The sequence below is a fragment of the Chironomus tepperi genome, unplaced genomic scaffold, assembly GCF_022539635.2.
Source record: "Chironomus tepperi strain 1889 unplaced genomic scaffold, CSIRO-AGI_Ctep_v1 contig_262, whole genome shotgun sequence".
Lineage (NCBI taxonomy): Eukaryota > Metazoa > Arthropoda > Insecta > Diptera > Chironomidae > Chironomus > Chironomus tepperi.
The window spans coordinates 217023-236037 of record NW_027226384.1 but is presented as its reverse complement, the minus strand read 5'-3'; the positions used below and the strand labels follow the sequence as shown (position 1 = coordinate 236037).

Sequence of the window (19015 nt, the reverse complement as noted above, 5' to 3'; positions counted from 1 at the left end):
TGTAGATCTCAAATACTATTTTTTTTTAAAACTATTCTATTATCTCCCTCTATTTCTTTTCGCTCTGTTGACGACGATGATGATAGAGCAAAAAAAAATAACTTTTTTGTCTTCTTTGAAAATTTGTTTCGGTTTCTCTTCTTGTCTACAACTTCCCCTAACTCTCATAAACCGATATAAATTTTCAAACTTTTATTTTACTTTGAAGTTAAATTTTATTATTTTTCGGATCTTACATTGTCTCTCTTTTCCCCGCTTTTGCTTGGTTCTATTCTTCTTCCTTTTTGTTGTTGCTTAAACCTGAGGAAAGGGAAAGAAGAAAAAATTGAGTAAAAAAGAATTCAAAATTTTTTTGATATATTTCGAGGAGAAATGAAAAGATCGTTAGAAGAATATAAATTTACACACACATATTTATGCTATAAAAATTATCATGACCATGTGGCTGTGACGATATGGTTTTTATATATGCTATATTTCTTTCTGACTCGTGCCCCTATACCTCAGATATATATGAACACATTATTATTTAGAAAAAGAATAAGAAATTTTCTATTAAGGGTTCTCTCTCACTTATTGTGCTCATTGCACACCTGGAATTGACGAATGTTGTTGTTTCGGAATAGGAAAGTTGTAAAAAAAAAATTATTTCCAAAATTTACTTTGAGGGGTAAGAAAAAGTGCATTTGGATTGAGTTTAGGTATTTTTATTTGCAAAATGATATTTTGATTCGGAAATTTGATTTCAAAGTTAAGTCGAGAAATTTAGAATTATTTAAAATTCTAATTTTAATTCTGTAAAATTCGAATTTCTAACCTCAAATTCCAAAATTTCAAAATTCTAACTTTAAAATTCAATAGTTCAAAATTCTGAAATTTTAACTTCAAACCTACAACTTCGAATTTGTAAAATTAAAGATTTGAAAATTCTAACCTCAAATTTGAAGAATTTATAATTTCAAAATTCTAACCTCAAATTTGTGAAATTCAAAATCTTAAAATTCTAAACTCCACATTCTAATCTTAAATTTAAAATTCTAATCTCAAATTTTTAAAATTCAAACTCCATAATTCTAACCTCAAATTCAGAAAATTTAAAATTTCAAAATTCTAACCTCAAATTTATAAAGTTCAAATTTTTGAAAAAATTATCAAAATACCAAACAAAATCATATAAAGGAGCCAAAATTCCTCCTTAAAACATTTGTATTAGTGCCTATAAAACTCAAAACAATCAAACTAAGTCAGCTGTTGGGTTCAACATTCGCAAAATGTTATATTAATTCCAAAGATGCCCACAAGATGCACTAAATCATAAAAATAAAAATTTCACTTCTGAGAATCATAGTAAAAGTATTTAACATTAATTTACATAATTTTATAGTGCTCATATTAAATTGGTTTAATTACGACCGCATATGTGTTATGTTAGAGCATTTCCAGGTAAATCAATAAAGATAAATTAAAGTGATGGACAATTCCCATGACGATACATTACATTTCCTTATCATTTAATGTCTATACGTCCAATTCTGAAGCATAAAAAATTTTGGTCGTTTAATTTCCTTCCTCAATTTCGCGGTTTTACTTCTTGTGAAATTTGAGATGAGAAATTTCCGGAACTTCCTCTCGAGACACAAACATGCATCGGAAAGACTTTTTTTTATCTATTAATTAATTTACATAGCTTGAAATATTACCGTAATAGATCAAACGAATGACAATTGTTCTTATCTCCCATCCACTTTACGAAGGCTTTAATTTAATTAAACATTCACAATTTTTTTATAATGAAATATTCATAAAATAGAGACACACAAACATAGCAGTAGTCTTTTTGGTAGTATCGCGACATGATGCAATTAGTTAATTGATATTGGACAATGAAAATGCGATTGACATAAACATCGAGTATGAGTAAATGCGTGGAATAAATAATTATTGAATATATCAAATCAATAACTTGATTGTTGTTATGTGATAATTGTACACTACACTTTACATGCTTCGTGACACTTTACATTCTTTTATAACGTCTTTTTGGAATTGTTTATATTTAATGAATTGAAAGTGGCTTTTGTGGCTTGTGAAATATTATGTATGAATTTTTGACGGTCTGTCTACTTTTTATTCTGGAATTTTATATGTGATTGAGGGTTTTCTAGGTTATGTTAATATTTTAATATGAGTTACTTTATTTTTAGAGTTGATAGCGTGATGATTAGTTAATTATAAAGGGTTTTGTGAAGTTTAGCAAAGATTTATGCGACTTTATGTGAATATTGAACTAACTTCCGGGTGTAAATGGGATGATACTTTTCGATTTTCGTTTCTAAAGTCAAGTCAAGATTCTGTATTTTTTATGAGATGTTTTGCCTTAGGACACAAAACTCTTCCAGACTAACTTCCGGGTGGAACATGGGAGGTCCTTTTAGATTTTTGCTTCTAAATTGAGGTTAAGACTCTTAAGAGTCATAAGGGTTTAACCTAAGGGTTCTAGACAACGAGACCAAAATTTTCCAATCTCATGATTAGTCAGTATCAAGACTTTGAGAAATCAAAAAAATGCGCTTTATACACATCCAAATTCCTCAAACTTTCAAATAATTCTCATATCTTCTTACTCATATCTTTTTATTCGCTTATGTGTCTTATGACCGTTGGAAACAATTTCCCATAATATTTCTTACATACACGATAAAACCAACAATCTGGAACAACGAAAACGAACTCCCTCATTACGAAAAAAGTTAAATTCATTCCTACAACATATAAAAAAATTCCATCATATGGAACAATATAAAGAACAATAAGTTACTGAACGGAGGGAAAAGTTCGTTATTATTAAAGGTAATGTGCAAACGTCTTAAGACATTCGTTATGTCTTGAACATATTTTCTTATAGATGCAGATAGGAATTAGGCATGAAGTTCATGTGCATTTTGTATGTAATTCAATCCCCTAAGTACATTTAATTCATCATAAGAAACCACCTTTTGTCGTTTATTTGTTCCTTTTTCTTTTTTACTTCTTCTTCTTCTTCGTTCCCTTTTGCATTTTTACCTTGACTGTATGGATTCACGGTAGGTAACTTATGATTATATATACAGAACTCATATTCCCATAGCGTCTTAAAGGAAATTTAAAGGGAAACAACAAAAATTTGTTAATGTGAAGGGTGAAGGCAGTCAATTGGAACTACAATTTCTTTTCTGCATGACATGAAACATTCGCTGACGTACTTTGGTGCTTTATGTTGTATTTTGATAATTCTTTTATATGGGAACAAGTTTCTTTTGTTATTGTCAACGGACAAAAAATTCTCTTTTTAACCGAAATAATTTCGTCTCACTTTTTTTATGGTGCAATAGGCATTTAAAGTGTTTTTCTTTGAAGAAATTAAATATCCATCATATAGATTCAACGGACGTTACACATGCTCTCTTTTCGTGTTTTGTTCGGTCTCGATGACTTGATTAAAAACAAAAGGAAGATGAGGAGAAATTTAAGACAAAAAACAAAAAGATTTCTTCACGGCGGTTAGTTTTCCTTCCTCTGAACTGACCAAAAGACGTTTTGAATAAAAATTTTATTGAATTTCTTCAAAAGAATCACTGAAAAGTGGATTTTAGCTTGTTTTTTGAGATGAGCACATGTTTTTTTTGATCAGATTTTCAAAATTCTTGAGATTTATTGAGTCAAATTCATTTTAAATGATGCTTGCCACTTTTTTCTATGAAAAGCAACTAAGAATAATGATAAACTTTGCTCTAATTTAGAATAAAATCAAAAATAGTTTTCGAAGTGAGAAAAAAAAATTCGAAATTTAAAAATCCGTTAAAAGTGTAATTTTGTCAAAAATACTCTCAACACCCAAATTTCTTCTCAAAATTCTCACATTGTTTCCAAACAAATAAGAAAAAAAAAAAAATTATTTCATCTCCTCTTTTACTTAATAAAAATTAAACCCTAAAAAAAGTAATGCTTAAACATATAAATTACATCAATTGTTTCTCATTGCTTTCACACCGTCCTTTACCGGATGTTACTTGTTGACAAAAAAAGAACGCAGCAACAAAAATGTAATTTTTCTGAATAATAATAACAAAGCTAGTAAGAATGGCAAGAAAAAAGTGTAAGAAAAAAGGAAGAAGATGTGGATGAATGGATGTGATAGGAAACCAAGAAAAGGCAATTTTTTTTTTCAATTTACAAGGAAGTGTGCGTGCTGAGAACCCTGATTTCCAATTAGAATCCTGAGAAAAATTCAGCAATATGACAGGATGTTAAAGATGCTGGTGTATTCTTATGTAAAAGAAGAAGGGAAGCAATTACATAAAGGCAGGGCATTTAAGACGATTGAATGCAAAATATGAATAGAGTAAATATTATTAAGGGATTGAAAGTTAATGTGCATGCGATTATGTTACATAATATGAATTTTGGAGATGAAGAAGAAAAGACGTAAGAAAGAATATGAGAAATGAAGGAATTGCTGAATAATAGAAGATTTAAATTGATGCAATTTTGTGCAATCAAATAAGAATTTTTTGGGAATTTTGAATTGGAATTTGTGCTTGTAACGGAATATTTGGAATTGATGGGAGTTTTATTGGATTTGATTGAATTTTTAAGAGTGAATCATGGTTAGATATGGTCAGTTACTTAAGGATCTTGAGACTGAGGTCAAGAGTTCTCAGTCTCGGACTAGAAGGTACGTCTAAACCGAGACTTCGGAGAATAATGCCCGTTAAATTGGCTTGTTCTGGATTTTATGGTTTTATCATAGAATATTCCACCTGCATCTGTGAGTCAAAGTCGCTTTGTGGCGGAATGGTTAAATACTTCGGTACCTAAATGTTGCAGTATCGATCTTGCAATCATGGGTTCGAGACTTGGCCGAAGAATGCATTTAACATCAGATTCAGTGATGATTCTTCAAATTTTCAACTCAATTTCACTATCCATACCAACAATTTCATGTCAATTAACTCTAATCACCCACCACCATCCATTAATTGACCCCAAAAAGAGCCATAAACGCGATTTTTTTTTCAATTTTCACTTACACTTCAATCTATTAATTTTTGCCCACAATTTACCACTCTCATAATCCTCTCGATTTTAAATATATGAAAAAAAAAAATTTCACGCACTTTCACAATAAGAATAATAAGCCCAGTAAATCGCATGATACAAAACAAAAAAAAAAAAATAAAAAATTATTTATTGTAAATAAAGAATGAAAAAAATGTGATGCATTTTCATTTCGAAATGAATGACTATGCGATGGACAACAAATAAAAAAAACATCATCATCATCATCCAAGTTGTAGTAGAGTGAGAGAAAGAATAAAGTAATAATAGAGTGAGAGTGCGGAATATACACAATGCCCATTAATTTAAATAAATTGAATGCAATAAATGTGCGCGACTCGCGATGAATGTGCATGAAAAAAATATATATAAGTATTTTCAATAATTTCAAGCATTATGAATGAAATTTTGGGTGAAAAATTAAGAGTGGATTTTTTTTTCTGATGGAAAATTTATGAACGGGCGGAAAATTAATCATGAAAACTTTAATAAATGTTTTTTTGTTGAATTTTTAATCGTTTAAACCATCGAAGAATTTATGAATTTTGTGGAGGGGCTCATGGGCTTGCTTACCTTAATCTCATTAGAATTTAAGGTTAATTCTATCTTTTTTTGACATTTTGCGCAGTTTCATGACCCAGAATATGTCATTGCAATGTCCCTAGCCACAATTTTTGTTCTGCCAATACACAAATCGAATTGGTGCGACTGGAAACAGCAAAAAAGCACTTTAGTTCAACTTGACTTTTCCTGGGATCGAACCCGGTCGTTAGAATCGGTTGGGCTGAATGCTCTAATCAATAACGCTATTGCTGCATTTTCAGCTGCCATAACTATTTGGTTTTACTGAAAACACCGAAAAAACACCCGAATTTGGCTAGACATTCTCTGGAATCGAACCAGGATCGCTAGAGTCCGACAAATTGACCGACACTCTAACCACTACGCCACTGCTGCCTTTATTAATTCGATCAATTCTCTGCTAATAATCGACAACCTTTGAATGTCCCCATTAAGAAATTTACAACAAAAACTTCTGTTTAATCCATTCCGAAATGATTTTTATTTTAAAATGTAAAGAAAATTGAGGAAATGTCAAATAAAAAGAGAACTCAAAGCACCGTTTTTTTTACAGAGTGCCGAGGAAGTAAATTAACGGGCATCAGAAATCGGTCATTTGTGCTCTCCGCCTCATCAAACAAATCTTTTTTTGATTACATTATAACATGTAAGTAAGAAGGGGGAGAACAATAAAAAAAAAGACGACGACAATATTAAGCGACCAGCTGTGAATATGAAAAATTATAAAAAAAAACCTTTTTTTAATGTGTAAGAAGTGACGGAAGTGCCATTTTCACTTTTAAAAATCATCATTTTTCACGACTCGATCGATAATTTTTTGAAAAAAAAAGATCATGACTTGATAATCTTTTACCATTTGGCAAAGTGAAATGCGATATCAAAAGCCATCTGTACAATTTTTTGCTTCTTCGTGATATTATTTCCCTCGACGTTAAAATTATTATCTATGAGTATATCTTCTCATCCGCTAATTGTCATAAAACTTTTTTTTGTTTTTTTTTCGCTTCTGTTCTTTTTCTGCACTGGAGTCAGATATCTTTTTAATATACATATCAATTTTTTATTCCTTACAATATAATCGCTATGCAATTGATGCTTCCGTTTTGGATGATATTGTATGTATACATAACACTATGTGTGGCTGGGTGACGATGAGTATCATCATTTGCTTTTTGAACAAATTAAATTGGTACTTTTTTGGAGGTTTTGTGTGAAGATTGCATTAAAAGAGGAGATAAGTGAGTCTGTGGAGTTATTGGATTAATCGGCTTGGCTGAAATGTGGTTTTATAAATTGAAAAGCGTCAGTTCGAATCCTTGAATTTTGGGTCAATTTTGAAATCAAGCAGGTATTAGTTTGGGCTATAATTGCTAGATTTTTGGGTTATCTTGAAGATGTCCATTAATGTAGGCCGATAAAAGACAAAAAATCCAGATTTGCAGCCTCGGACGAGCTATAAGGTATAACCGAACACCTCAGACCTGTGAAGCTCCTCAGAGTGTTTTAGGCTTTTTGACTCGAAAAGCCATCAATAGGGAACCATTAATAGGAAGGATGGAGGTTGACCCTCCTAATCCAAAGGCTGGATCTTGTACTTTTCTATATCATACCTAAACCCAAAATATGTTCACGATCCACCTCAAACCTAATCATGTTAGACATGTATCCCTCAACAACACCTTACCAAATCCCTTCTAAAATCCCCGAAACTCTCATTTACAGCCCTACTTCACATTAGTATCACATTATTACATTTATATTGTTTGATGTCTTTTGTTTTTATGAATATTCATTGACAGTAATTTTCATTGACTGTATACGCAACATTGTAATATATGTGAGCATCTCATAAACTCTTTGAGTGATGTGAGATAAAATAATGATTGTTGTTTAAAAATTGAAAATTTTAAAAGAAGCCATGTGGAATTTTTTTGGGGTACTAAATATTTAGTGCTTATTGCTCTAAACCAGAGTTGCAATACAGGCACCTGTAACAGGCGAAAACCGAACAAACTCTTGATAATTTGTATGGTTTTGTAAGAAAAACCATATAAATTATCATGAATTTGTACGGTTTTTGCTTGTTCCAGATACCTGTTTTGCAACACTGCTCTAAACTTCCTTAAAAATGTAAATTTTAATAAAAATTCTCTCTTATCAGTCGCATCCGAAATCTGCATTAAATGTGCAATTTTTCATTTGTTCGTCTCCCCTTCTTCCACGTCTTCCCGCCAAACGAAATGTGAATTACAAGATTCACAAAAAATTTGTAGTAAATTGGCCTGATAAGGAAGTGCATTAATGCAATTTTCGGAAACTTAACTAATCTACAACTGCCGACTTGTTTTTGCATGACAATTGAAATGCAGGGCAATTTTCTCACGACATTTGATGCACAATGTCTTTTTATTAATATGCACAAGTGATGATGAGTCATGCAAAAATATCTTTCTTTAAATTATTAAGCGTGGGAGTGAGAAAAAATCTTTAAAAAAGGCAATTAATTTAAATATCGGGAGAATCTTTTTTTTATTTGCTTTGGCGTCATAAATGAGTTATTACAAATGTCTTTAATTGATCCGGTCACACAAGGCCATGATGATGGAATTGTATGGCGGGATAAAAATAGACTTGAGATGCAATTTTTCTTAAGTTGTGGAATTTAATTGAGATATAAATAGAACTTTTTCAATTGAATTTGTTTGTGGCTTTAATTAGGATTGCATTCTTGGGGTGATTTATTATGTTGAGCATAGTTTGAGGATGATGAAATGTTTAAAATTGAATTTTTTTTAAAGATTTTATGAAATTTAATTTTAACTCTTTATTATGAACTTAAAATTGAACTTTAAAAATTAAGTTTGAATTTAAAATTTTAGTATAAATTTTAAAAATTTAGTCAGTCAGTCAGTAGTAACGAGGCAGAATGCAGCATCAAGAGTATTTAGCCTCATAAATCAAGCTATACCCAAAATTCAATTATTTTTCAATTATTCCAAGAGTTAAAATAGACAACTCACAAAAAACTCTAAATCTGTTTTCATTTTCAACAAATCTAATTTTAAATTAACTTCAATTGATGTGTCCAGTTGTTGTCTTGAGAACCTCAACAAGTGTTGACAAGTGAACCCCCATTAAACTATATAAACGTCGCATGTAAAAAGAACAAAAAGTGACTTTATTGCCTTTAATTTCCTTCAATATTTCAGAAACAATAAAAATAGCTACGACGACACTAAAAAGTTATTTGTCCAATAAAGAAAAGTTTTATTTTTGGTGAGTTTAGTTTCTGAAAAATCCGAAAGTAAAAAGGCGTTAGTCACGACATGCAATGTGGTTTATCAGTGTTAATACTTTAAAACTAATCTACTCAAAGCCATATGAATATTCAATAATTGTGAGAAATGGGCGGTTTTCTTTATGACTTTTTTTTTATTATTATTATTTTTCTGACTTATCTATTCGTTTATGAACAAACACATTGACTTTACTTTACTTTTCTTAATATTATTACCAACATATGCGGATTATCTCATTCTATGTCTGATAAATATTTGATTAAATTCCTTTTTATTGTTTTTCAGTAAAAAAATGATGAAATATAAAGTGAAATCGTTTTATGAACATGTAATAAGTACTTTAACTGTGGTTAAATTTTTAAACCGAAAATTGTTAAATATTCTTTTTGTGATTCGTCAAGCAGAACGAATAAAGTGAGATGTTTTTTATGAGGTTTTAAATTTAAATTCATGTTGAATTGAATATATAAAAAGTATTTGTGGAACTGTGAAAGTTTTGCAATAATTTTCTGGTGTCAGAATGAGGTTAATTTATGTAATTGAGAATAGTTTTTTTTAAGAATTTATTTTGAACTTTTTTGTTGGATTTGTAAGCTATTTTTAGAATTTTAAAAAATTGTAAAAATGAGAATTATGAAATTTTAAAAGAAATGTAATAAATTTAAAATTAAATAATTTAATTAAAGCTTAAAACTCAAATAAATGTTGAAAATTTAACATTTTTAAACATTTCAAATTTGAAAATTTTATTTTTTTTAAATTTTGAAATTTAAATTTAAATTAAGTTTAAATTTAGTTTAAATTTTTTTTAAAAAATTTAATCATACGAAAACTAATGCTCAATGACTCTTTACAATTGCGCCTTCTCCACAAAACCCATTTTCAACTCCATCAACTCATCCACACATCATCATTAAATTCCTTTAACTTAATTCAATTACACAATGTATCATTTACTGCAATAATTCTGTTCAATTTAGAAAATAAAAACAAAATTAAATTCAAAAGAGCTCAACACTAAAGTGTTGATGAGTTTAAAGAAGCCTCATTCACAAAAGATGTGATTACCTTCATCCATTGACAAAAAGAAAAAGGGCGTCAATAGAGAAAATAAAAATAAGCACATCTACCAAACAAAGTCATAAGCGATTAATGTTGAATAATGCATATAGAAGTGATGCATATCAAGCCATCCAAATTGCATGCATGTCGCCTATCTTATTCATGTTTATATGTATTTATGAAAAAAAAAAATGTTGTTGCTATTTAATGAATGCGAAACGAGCTATGATATCAGAGACAGTGGCAGCAATGAGAAAATATATGAGTAAACAATGGCGATGCACAAAAAAAAAAAAGACTGTGAAAATTTATTTTAGCTGCATTCGCACACACAAACACATGAAAAAAAAAAATGAATTCATCTACTATAGAAGAGAAAATAATTTTTTTTTTGACATGACTAGAATGGCACATCAAGAGGATGCATATACACAAAAAAAATTATATATAAAATTTCGCGAGAAAAAAAAGAAATATAACAGAGGAAAATTAATGAATGTCGCTTCTGTTCTGCATGTTATGTGACAGAGGAAATGAGAAAAAAAAGACGAATTTGTAGGCCTCCATAAATGGCTACTCATAAATATTGTGATATATTGAATAGTGCATCAGACTGACGAATGACGAATGATGAAGATGATGAAGAATATTGCATAGGAAATTGCCTTCTGGACTCGATGTCTTTTTGTGGATTTTTGGAGTTGGTGGTGTTTTTTTGGGAATTTAGAAATGGTAAGGATTAGTTGTGGATGCTCCTTTAAGTATGAAATTTAAGTTTGGCTTTGTGGATGGTAAAAGATCATAAAGATGTCGATCAAGACAGTATTGCACTTGGAATTGGGATATTGTCGACGATAGAGCTAGTTTAAGGCGTCATCTATGGGAAGTTTAACTTTTTGGATGGTAAAAGAACTCGTGGACGACCAAAGAACTCTTGGAAGGAAGCTTTCGATAGAGATAGTGCTGCATTCGGTATTGTAAATTGGCAAATGGTAATCAGCGATTGAGCAAGCCTTAAGCAACATCTATGCGAAATCAAGGACTACAATTGATCTGTACGTTCATCTAAGCAAGTAAGCAAATAAGCCTTAGTCTTCCAAAACCTCAAAGTTTATTTCAATGCTCCTCTAAACAAAGCTTCCTCTAAAAAAGCGCAGAAAAACTCTCAAAAATAACTTTATTTCCAATTCCTAACCATCATAATTTTGTTCCCATCAAAATGCATTTATGAATTATGTAAAAGGATATAAAATGCAGTCGAGAACAAAAGGCAGGCAGCAGCAAAAAAAAAAAAACTCTCCATAAAATTCTCATTCATCTCAGAATCCCCGGCTGATCAAACTCATTCACATGCATAAACAAAATGAGAAAATTGTGTTTGTTCGTTCAATTCCGCAGCTATGATTTTTTTTTTGTGTGTGTATATTCGCGAACTACTGTTATGCTGCTGTCGAGTGCACATGCAGAAAAAAAGTTCTTTTGAAAAAAATCGGAGGAAAAAAGCTTGATAACAAAATTTGATTATCGCTGCAGCTTTTTTAAAATCTACCGCCCTACCCCATAGAGCCTCAAACTATTCATTGAAAAATTGTATAGCTGTGTATGTGAATTTTCATGACGGTACGGGAGATTCAATGTCCATATGAATTGTATTTTCTGCACAGTTTCCATGCTGAATTTTCCAACTCCCATCCATCCGACATACCGCTAACTTCATTGTTGTTCGCCCACAGAAATGCACACACCCAACTCCCAATATTCATCTCCCTTGTATATATTTTTTGGCTTTTGTTTCTTTACAATTCAATTCAAAGATATTTTTTTCGCAACCCTTTTTCGCTATTCAGGCACAAAAAACCATATCAGGAAAACTTCGTGCAATTGTTGATGATGAATGAAGTTCGAGAATCAAGAAGAAGATTGCATATCCTGGATGGTAACCCATCTCGATGAGTGTGAGTCAACCCTTTTTCTTTTAATCCTTATAATTTTTTTGTGTATTGCAAAATATACACACACAGGCTCTTATTGATTTTTCATAATCTTTGTCTTCATCGTGTGCGCTAAACGGAGGTTTTTTTTGCTTACTGTTTGAGAATCTTGATGAGAATAGACAGAAATGTTGTGAGGAATGAAGGAAAAGAAATGTTTTTTTCATGTGTATGTGGTGGGCTGATAATGTTTTGCATAATTATTGAGGAAGGGTTGATGAAGTGAAGTTTAAATTTGATGGAAGGTTGCAATTTTTTGTACATGAAAAATGGATTTGGACAGTTTGATGATTTGTTTAGGGATCGTGGTCAATTTTTGGTCAGAGCTTCTTTGCACTCAAAGTCAGAAGTCGATTAGAATTTCATATGGAGATCCGAGTGGACTTTTAGCTCTGTCTGTACTTAAATAACTCAAAATTCGATTATAATTCTATAAAGCAGCTCTGTCCACGCATTTTTGACCTATTACATACCTAAGAGGCTAATACGGTCAAAATCGTACACGAAATGCGATCCATAGCGTTTCTAAATAATCTTGGCACCACACAGTTTGGACAAAATTGATATAGGCATGAGAGAATGAAGTTAGATAAGTGTTCAGACCAATAATGGTAAACAACTTAATGAACCTTTCGCAATCGAGGCTTAAAAAGCAAAAGCGCCTTGATAGCTCACTAGGGAAGGTACAGATCACGAAGATTGGTGTTGAACTTGAACTCTCGAGTTCGAATCCCACGATCATTCTTGTGATTTTTCGGAAGATTAGAAATTTCGGTTTCTAAGTGCAGCAGTTCTATGACAGAAACCAAAACTATACCTAAGCTTATATTTAAATGACACAGATTTAAGATATGAGCCTTAACATCACAAAACCTTCAGACATTGCACAAAATCTCTTCCATTTTTCTCTGCAATCGATTTCTGTTGATGAATTTTCCATCCTGTGCATTTTTTCAACATTTTCTTCTTGTTCTCAAATATACTTTTATATTCTTCCTGATTCTTATTCTTTCATCTTTCCATCATCAAAAAAATATATATATATATATATATATATTCATCATAATCATCATCGTCGACGATTGTTGTTGTATAATCTCAAGTACATATACACAGCAGTCAGCAAACTCTTAAAAGCAAACAACGTGTAAGACAAAACCCTTTAATATATGAAAAAAAAAGTAATTCTTCTTCTTGATATTTTCTACAATATATAAAAATGTGTATTAAATGCAAAAGAGGGAGTTTAAAAAACTGCAATGTATGGTGCTGTACTTCAATTTTATTGTCTTCCATGTCTTTTCAGGAATTGCAAAAAAAAAGTCTTTCTGGATCGGGAATATTCACGTCTCGTAGGCAACCCCTTATTATGCACAAAAAATATATATGAGACGTTTTTTTTTCTTCCTTTTTTTGCAACATGCAATTCACTTTCAAGTGCACACCTCAACCCACGCAATGAAGTAAAGAAGGAGAGAATGGAAATCTGACGATGATGATGAATATTTTGTTTTTGTTGTTGTGTATCTGGATGATTAGGGGTACGGAATGTCCGATAAGGAAAAGAGATGGGTTTTTAGATGTAGAATAGAACAGGAGGGTCTAATGAAGTTCTAACAGGCAGGCATGGGTGGAATACATGTGGTCAAGGTGGTTTGGGTTCAAAATGACTCATCATCCCTGATTGAACATCAATATTTAATTTTTTAGAGTTTTTTGATACCAGAATCCCTAATTTCAATCCTAGAGTATAGTTTGGACGGAACCGAGGGAATCCAAGGTGACCAAGTTCCTTCTTCGAGCGGCCAAACTCATTTTGCTTAAAAGAGCCTCTTCTACGCTCGTTGTGTGCAGCTTTTGATCCACTTTCTGGACATACCTATGTATTAATCATTCTGATGACTAGCTACTCATTGCTACCCCCTGAGCTTCAATAGGCTCATCAGACTACACCCCACCACACTAACCTAACCTCAAAATTCCCAGCAATCCCCAACATTTTTCCAACTCATCAAATCCCTAAACGTCGCACAAGAAAAATCAAAGTGTCTCAATGAGAGGACAAGGAAGAGGAAGGAAAGAAGAATGACGAAGAATTGCAAGATTTTTTTTACATTCTTTTATGTCTCCATCATTGAGACAATTTTGTGTTTAAGATATACTCATGTTTTTGGTGTGAGATTATGCAATTTAAAGTTTTTAATTCACTGCTGCTTCTGCTGCTTGTCATCGTAATTATCTCGTGATATTTTATCATAGGAAAATGAGATGAATTGCTATGCTGAAGATGATATAATGGAATGAAAATATATATATATATATATTGTCATGAGTAAATTAAAGTAATGCACACGTATGTGCATCTCATTTATTATGTGCACGACTTTATTTTTTTCAATTCAAGGACATGAAAAAATGTCTACGCCATTTTTAGTATATTCTCATGACAAAAAGGAAATTTTCTCGTATGCTATAGAAAAGTATGATGAAATAAAAGGAATTGCATTGAGAGACTTCAACATTCATTAAATATTTTTTTTTTATTCCTCTTGCAGACGGGAAGTTAAAGAATCGACACAATGCATAGTCGTTCCTTCAATCCTTTTTTTTCGTATAAAAAAAATACTTTTTCCTCTTCTTCATTTTTCTTTGCATTTTTCGTAATGTGGAGCTTCAAGTGGAATGCAAAGAAGAGGAAAAATTGAAGGAAAAATGCGCGGGAAATTCGTTAATGCACTTCCATTGCAGAAAATAAATTGTGAAAAGATTGAGGATAATTAAAATGTTTAAGAATGAGGAATTGTTTCGTCTCAAAATGGTTTTAAGTGCTTGAACTTTAAGATCTGCTTTAAGGTTTTTGATGGAATTGACGAATTTGAAGCAAAAAGTTACTGAATGCACTTTTGAAGCGAAAAATTACTGAATGCACTTTTGATGCGAAAAATTACTGAATGCACTTTTGAGGCAAAAAAGTTACTGAACGCACTTTTGATGCCAAAGTCACTCGAGTCACTTTTGAGGCAAAAAGTTACTGAATGCACTTTTGATGCGAAAAAGTTACTGAATGCACTTTTGATGCGAAAAAGTTACTGAATGCACTTTTGATGCAAAAAAGTTACTGAACGCACTTTTGATGCGAAAAAGTTACTGAATGTACTTTTGATGCGAAAAAGTTACGGAATGCACTTTTGAAGCGAAATCTTTCTGACCGTTACGAACAAAAATTTCAAAACTGTCCATTAATTGTCCAAAAAATCCTAAAGATTCCAAACCAATTTATCAACTCAACAAGTAAAGTAAATTATCCAAAATCCACACTAATTAATCATTTTTCATCAAGCATAAATTGGACACTGTTGAAGAAATGTTTTGTGTCAACACAAACAGTATGCCAAGTCATATTCTAATGATAATTTTTCATCTTTCCAATGAGTCCTTGTCGGCAACTAAAAAATATCGTTTGAATGCCAAAAAAAAGAAAGAGTTCTTGTGTGCCTGAAGCATCTTGACAATTTCATGATGCATATAGTCACAATGAGGAGCACCTTTATGCATTTTCACACTCATGATTTTTGGCATAAAAGATATTTTCTTGTTTTTAGATGAATGAAAATATTTTAAAAATGATCTTATGCATCATTAGAGTCACAAGATGGTACTCGCATTCATCCTTTTTACCTTTTCACCCAAAAAAAAAAGTATTCAAAAGTGTTGAAAAATTGAAATGAAATTCGACATGGATTTTTTTTTCGGGATGCATATTCACTCAATTGAAACAAGGATACTTCTTCCTTTTCATCCTGCACATGCATTCAACGACCAAAAAAATTTTGTATACATTCTTATATAAAAAAACATGTTTACCGTATCTGCGCGTTAAATGACGTTGCACTTATTGCATTTATAATGAATATTTTTTTTTTATTTTGCCTCTGCTTAAATTTGTGTTTTTTTCACGATGCAATACCTTTATCGTTTGTGTGTGCGGTGTTTGAGTTGCCAAAAATATATATGTATATATTTTTTAAATTTTTTATGTGTATTTTAAATATTAACAAGAGAGATAGAAGTGAATGGATTTTTTGTTTTTGTTAAGTATGAAAAATTTTGTTTGACGTGAAATGAGTTTTGGAGTTTAAGTGGAAATTGGTGTAGACTGGATTTTTCTATTGATGACTGACGTGAGAGTAATGAATGTTTTTTGGATGAAAACTGTTTAAATTTTAGAATTTTGCTCTAATTTTTGTTACTGAACGCACTTTTGATGCAAAAAAGTTACTGAACGCACTTTTGAAGCGAAAAAGTTACTGAATGCACTTTTGATGCGAAAAAGTTACTGAATGCACTTTTGATGCGAAAAAATTACTGAACGCACTTTTGAAGCAAAAAAGTTACTGAACGCACTTTTGATGCAAAAAGTTACTGAACACACTTTTGATGCAAAATGGTTACTGAATGCAATATTGATGCGAAATATTAATCTATGCCTATTTTGATTCTAATCTTTTCTGCCTCAATTATTCTAATAATTCAAATCCAACCATTTCATCAATTTTTCTATTCTTCAACTTCAGCGAATCATATCAGAACAAAGAAAAATTCTAAAACAAAGCAAGAATAAATATTGAAAGTATAAAAAAAAATCGATTTTTCATTTCTAACGTTAATGACTGATGGAATGTCCGGTCGAAAAAAAAGAACTCGCATATGTGAACAATATGAATAAAATGTTCGGCACTCATAAGAATTGCATGCCTAGACATATGCGTTTACCTTTCCTACTTATTTCCTAGATGTTTCAATTGGAATAAAATTTAGAAACAAATGAAAAATCGAACAAAAAAAAAAAGTTTTCTAATTAAAAAGGAAACAAAAAAGAACTTTTTTTTTTCGGTACAGAGAAATGAATGACTGATGGGATATTTTTTATTTCCATCCTCGAATGGCTATTCAGATTGTAGAAATTATTCATGCACTTTATTATCTTTTTTTCTCAATTTAATTGACATTTTTCTGCATTATTCTCTACGATAACAAAATTCAGCTCTTGTATGTTTTTATATTCCCTAATAAATGGACAGCATTTTTTAGCGCATTTTTGAAAATTTTTTCAAAAAGGTAGCTTAATAAATCACTTTGTTCGTTCGGTCGTTCGGTCGTTCGGCTGTTCGGGCGTTCGGCTGACGCTAAAAACTTTTTAACTAGACATCGTAGAGAGCTCGGAATGGTTTTAAAAGATCAGTTCCATAAAGTTATTGCGGCGCCGGCCATTTAAAACTTCCAAATCAAAGCATAAATACTATAATTAACAGTTTTTCATTTTCATATACAACAACAACAAAAACAACAACACGTTTTTTCATTGTTTTTGAATGTTTTTCAATGTTCTTCGATGTTTTAACAGTGTTTACTGAGCAATGTTTAAATTTTTATTGACCGTTATATGGTTTAAATTATCAAAATCCGTTAAATTATGAAATTCTTAAATTTCTAGTATGGTGACCTGTTATTAACTAGATCTTGTTTTGTGAGTCTGGAAGTGAACTTGATCCTACGGGATCTGGAAGTGACCTGGATCCTACTGGATCTTGTTTTGCGGGTCTAGAAGTGAACTGGATCTAGTTTTGTAGATCGAGAACTGATTTATTAATCAATTACTGATCGCTGGAACAAAAATGCGCTTAAGTCCCTCGATCAATATCACGAGGACTTTTGTAATTTTTTATTCCTCATCCTTTTTCTTAATAAAGGACATTGTTTCCATCCAGCAGACATTCATTCTCCAGAAATTCCTTTTTTTTTTCGTTCAGAAAATTAAACAAAAAAAATCAATTGTTTTTAATAATTTTTTTCTCATACTTCCGCCAATAATGAAATGAAATAAAAAGTACTCTGGGTCTTTTTTGCTAGATGTATGCCTTTGTACACCTCCCTCGTACTTTTTGATGAAAATTTATTGTACGAATATGAATATTGGAATATATTGAAGGAGAGACCATATGTGAAGGCTAAATTAATTAGTTTTTTTTTATCCATCGTCTCTCTGTCTTCTTCCCTTTCTCTCCACTTTCACATTTGTGAATGCATTGTTATTGCATTGAATGCATTCAGTAAAGGCATTTTTTTTTATATTGCCTCGAGAGGTTTTTTTTTTATGCTGCTTTGTTGTTTTGTATACTTTTTTGTGGATATAATTCCTTTTTTTGATGAAGAAATTATTAAAAAATGGTTTATGAATTTAATATGATTAAGATGTTGGGGTTGATTGACGAGTGACTTTGGAAATGATGATTGAGTTGTTGCACTTGCTTTGATTTATGGATTCATAATTTTTATAAGTAATTGAAGTGGAGATTGTGATTTGAGTTTGGTAGACTATTGGATTTTTGAGAATAGACAATAGGAATTGAACCTACGGAAATGAAAATCTATGACCACATGCTCAGATATCGACCATATGCTAAAATAACGACTGACCACACGGTTGACTTACAATATCTTAACTATCTGTCATAAATACCCATGATTGTTGATCATACGTCAATAGTTGTTTGATATTCAAATTGCATTTGTAACTTAAATTAGTTAAATAATTAGTTGAATCTTCTTTTACAGCTCTAAACCTCTTCTTTGCAATATTTTGATCATCAAACAATAAACATCTTTTACATTGTTAAGTAACTTATCAATATTAAGCTGTCCAGCAGTCATAATGACTAACGGAGATTCTGTTCATTTTGATTTTATCTTCAACAGCATTTCGGGCATTCCGAAAACTGCTACGTTGCTTGAAAGAGTCGAAGTTCCCCTGACGAGACCTTGACGGCTGTTTTCGATCCATTTTTACAGCGACCTTCGAGTTTTTACGTTGACACGGTGACGTAGCGATGCCCTATCAAGTTCATTCCCCTGCTCGTGCAGCTAAACCTTGAGTGCCTGAGAGTAAAGCTGCCAAGTATGCTCAATTATCCATTTGAGTAGCAC

General features: G+C 31.3%; 1 protein-coding gene across 8 annotated transcripts in view; it reads right to left on the bottom strand.

Annotated features, from left to right (window-relative positions):
- The window catches only part of pros (homeobox protein prospero), a 158485-nt gene that overhangs the window by 10774 nt on the left and 128696 nt on the right, over nucleotides 1–19015 (bottom strand). For all 8 annotated transcript variants that reach the window (XM_070642053.1, XM_070642054.1, XM_070642055.1 and 5 more), the window contains one exon: nucleotides 237–300. The gene's annotated coding sequence lies outside the window, so the exon portion shown is untranslated. The remainder of the gene's footprint in view (nucleotides 1–236; nucleotides 301–19015) is intronic.